Raw genomic sequence first — 4,918 nt, 5'->3', positions numbered from 1 at the left:
AATTTTAAGCGCGTCACACACGGTGAAAATACTATAATATTTTATCTTAAGATACTGTTATATTTTATATTACAGTATCTTAACGCATCCGGTATCAGCGTTCGGACCATCATTTTTCTTTTTGTCATTGCGTACTAAGACCTCTGTAGAACCGCCGTCCTGTTACAAATGACGCGAAATTTTGTGGGTATCTATATCTATATCTATAGTATCTTCACCGTGTGTGACGCGCTTTACTCTGTTCGAAAATATGGAATATAGTAGCTCAAATATAATATATATGTATAAGTACGGATATAAAAGTATACTTCATTGTTGGTGTTAAATAGGAAATCTGTAAAATAAAGGCAAATTAATTGTAATGTGTTTTTTTTTTATTCTCATTTTTTATACCTATTACCTTCTTGATACACAAATCTCACTTATTTTAAAACTATAGCTTACCGCCCACGGCTTCGTCCGCTTTGTCTAAAACCTAATAAATGATATACCTTCCTCTTTAATCACTCTATCTATTAAAAAAACCACATCAAAATCCGTTGCGTAGTTTTAAAGATTTAAGCATACAAAGGGACATAGGGACAGAGAACGCGACTTTGTTTTATACTATGTAGTGATACTGTTTTCAAATAACATTTAACTGAAAGATTTGAGTAATTTCGAAAGGGATTGGATTGTGTTGTAATTCAAAGTGACGAAATTCTTCAAATATACAGTTCGTCTCAATTGAATAATTCAACATTAAGTTAGTAATCTTGGTAGAAAATACTTATCATAATTTATAATTCTAATTACATTAGGTTTAAATTATTATCATGACGATTATTTTCTTATTGCAAGTACCTAGTTCATTATCATTTTCTTTGTTTCAAAATAGCAGTGAAATATTATACATAATCCTACCTATTTAAAGATTTATATCATTTTTTGATAAGCTTCATATAGATTTCGAGGGAGATTCTAATCCAAAATTAACAAACACGGCCATGTCCAAAGGCCTTATAGATAAAAACACAAAATAAGCTACAGCATGTAGGTACGAAAGAGAGGAAGTTGGATATAAAATTCCCAGATTTGTACCTTTACACGATTAATAAAAAGTCTGGGTCATGAAAATAATGTCTGGGTCACGTATGAACGCATGAATTCCACAATATTGGTATGAAAATATTAAATAATAATAGGTATAATCGGTTCTGTATCTTTTGAATTTTAAGAAGTGCATACTTCAAATTAAAGTTCTACTACCTACGTAGATATAGGTAAGGATGTTCACTCAAAAACGGCGAAACAGATTTTAATGATTTTTGTTGTATCACAATACATACAAAATGTAAAATTTGAAAAAATTTCGAGAAACCTGAGCGCAGGGAGCAGCTTATAAAAGATAACTTCAAAATAAAATATGCAAAGCATGTCTGGGGAATCGATAGTATTGACTCAGTTACAGAATATTTATAGGCTTAAGGTTATTTCAATTTGAAAGATTATTTCAAAACCACCTGAAATACATAGTTTCCAATTTTTATGTGCAAATAAAAACAGCAAACAAATTGAACCAAAATATTCAATACAAAAATGTTTATCGTATCTACCTATAGGTGTTCAAAGTTAAGTTGCTTTTACACATTCGCTAATTTTGACTCCAATCCCCTTGCAAGTGATCTTTCTAATGGATCCTTCTAACAATACAGTAAGTTCAGTAAAACTACAATAATTTGTTGTAATGACGAGTTCGCTAAAAGCATTCTACCCCTTCCAGAGGATCAGAGTTCTAATTGCGTATACCCATTGGTGTATAGAAGTAAAATATGTATACCAACAGGTATTTTATTCTGCGCAATTTCTGGTAAGCAGTATCCTCTTTATTTTTATATACCCTTACTGATATATTTTATATGTAAGGTTCTATTGGTAAAAACAAGGTTTAATAAAATCAATAGTAAGTAAAAAGTAGAGCAAAGGCTCTCCGTTCACTGTTATTCACATCAAAGATTTAAAACATAGGAATAAAGTACTATGAAGTAAAAGCTTATCCAAAACGTTTTTTTCTTTATAATCCAATCTTCGATTTGTACTTCATTGTTAGCAATAAATAATCACTTTCCTTATGAATGTAATAACTTAGTTTTTTTTTTCCTAAACTTTTAAATTGGATTATGCCTCTCGTATAATATGAAGGCGGGTTTTCTCATCACATCATGCTTTTCCTAAGCTTTATATGACTCAAATATTTATTTATTTAAACTAGATAAAAATCGCTTGGAGTTGTTATAAGATTTATATTGTACGAATTACCACCGCTTCAGAGAACTGGCTTATAAGTTTTTAATTGTGTGTACATTTACGTAATTAATAGTTTAAAATAAAAAGTTTCTTTAATATGCTTCCATTATGACGCGCAGACGGTCACCATTGAGAACATTGTAACAACTAACACAAGATCCCCTTCATACTAAGATGTGCTCATCTCCCACTTGACACTAGGTAATGACGTCTTTAATACATGTGACATAAGCATTGTTTTTCTATATCAATCCCTTATATTTAAACTAAGATAAACATGCCTAAACAAATAATAAGTAAAAATAAGAAATATCTAAATTCTAAACCAATAAAAACTGACGATAAGAATGAATACTAAGAAGAAGTTACTTCGTATTATTTGTCTTAAAAAAATCTAGCGCTCAATATAGAGCTCTATAAGAGTTCATTCGTTAAAAGCTAAATGTAAAGTCATAAACAGCAAATTCATCGACACAGCCTGAACGCAACATGCCGCGACATTTAAATTGCAAAGTGAGGCGCCACTCGTTAAATCTGATTCTCCATACACGGATATAGAATTACTTAAAACAACAGTAAGGTACAATTCGATTCAAACTAAATGGCTGTTCGGAAGTTAGGTGCACCGTGCAGGTGTGAGTGCACACGTCCCTTAACGTTCCGCTAATACCTAATTGTTCTCTGCGCATCGGATCGTACGATGTTCCGAACCGCCATTAAGTTTGAATCGAACTATAATAGTCTGTATTGCATGGATTAGGAATAAAGGGTTGGGCCACCTGATAAGTCCAACAACGAATAAAACCAATATAAACAACACATTTTCATGTTTATTTCTGTCACTCATCGATCAAATTAACATTTAATCAGATGCTAATAATTAATGTATCTACCCATCAAGTATTTATTCTATTGCCTGTGCTCATGCCTTAATAAAGAAAATATACAAGATTTTACTTGCTGCAATAATTAATTATAATTGAAGCATTTTTTATGACACTGTCGTAAGTATTAAAAATCGCCTGTAAACTGATATTAAATATTAATCGAATCGCTTCCAGTAACGCTAAATCATTGAGATACGAAATTGAATCATAGCTACCTCGATTATCCGTACTCCTAAACACTAGAATGGTATTCATTTCAACACTCCAAGCTTCCGTGTTCGATGAATTTACGAATGGAAATAAATTTTGGTGTTAAATTTTTAAATTTTCATATGAAAATGTGGAGATGTTTATTGAATTTGCTTCTTGTTAAAGATTGCATCGGATTTTAAACATTCTCTTTTAAACACGCAATCGTTATTGATACCTTTTTAATCTGTCTTCGCAAACGAAAAGACGTACGTAGCAAGAATGGAAAAATATATAGGACTAATGATAAGTTTAATAACGAAAGTTTTTATATAATACTAGCTGTTGCCCGCGACTTCGTCCGCGATTACGTCGTTTTAGGTCATTCGTCGTTTAAAAAAAATACGTGACACTTTATTTTTGAATGTTCTTAATTGTCTCTTATAAAATTTAACTACATTAAAATTGAACACTCTGAAAATCTTAAAATCGGAGAAAATTGAAAATCTGAGGATAACATGAAGGAATGTGATTTAAATTCTACATTACTTAGTATTTCAAATAATAATCTAAATTAAATGTAGATTAACAGTTTGAGCGCACCGTTATAGAATATGTACCTAAGTATTAAATTACGTTAGTTTACATAGTAACAAAACAAAAACACGATGACTTTCTTTCGCGCTCGGTACCACAAACTAAGCATGTTAATGGTACGTGGCCCGCGTCACTTGACCCCCCGCGAGTTCCCCTCCTTTGCTATGCGAAAATACATTCGTCGCCCTGCTGTAGGAAAAATTGTAATACTGTGGCCTGGGCGTTATACACGCCCAGGGAGTTCCTGAGTGCCGATAGACATTTATAACAATCTTATATTAATATCACCATCTTGAGGAAAAGCTTCTAATGTCGATTTAAAACTGCATACATACGAATTAACCTGATGAAACATGTTCTAAAATTGTGAAATGAGTTCAGTTTTAAATTCGAGAAATATTGATAATTCTTGTATTCGACTATTCGTTGTAGTCGAATACAAAATATATTTAAAGAAACTTAGGTTGGCCTTCAGGCAAAAGGGATCCTATCAAATGGTAAACTTGACCTTGTATCTTAAAAGTAAGCATGAAAGGACCTTCTGATAATTGTTGAGCACCAAAGGATCATTTGAAACGCACTACTATAAGAGCGAATATTGTCTAAGAACTGTTTAGATTGCACGTCATGTTCCTCTAAAAGTAGTGATTTCAAAGGTTCCGGTGTATCTTCAAACGAAAGCCGACTCCTTACTCCACTTTAAAGCATTACAAAAATAACATACTACGTTAATATCGCCTATACAGAAGATGATCTGTAATCAATTGTGAGGTTATAAGAAAACCCACTTTTATATTTGTCGGACCCCACCACCGAATTCGTAGATTGATCTTCTATGTTTACCTCTAAGTCATTAAGACTATGCGAAATCTGTCTGCAGTAAGAGGGGCCTCTCGCTATTCGTCCGTTTCCAGAGACCGAATAGTTTCAATTCTTAATCTTTCATTAAACAAACTTAA

This window comes from Colias eurytheme, chromosome 5, assembly GCF_061535395.1.
Source record: "Colias eurytheme isolate Ceu_HAF_F1 chromosome 5, ilColEury1 Martin Lab GWU primary, whole genome shotgun sequence".
NCBI lineage: Eukaryota > Metazoa > Arthropoda > Insecta > Lepidoptera > Pieridae > Colias > Colias eurytheme.
The sequence above is the reverse complement of the archived record's forward strand: the minus strand, read 5'-3'. Positions refer to the sequence as shown.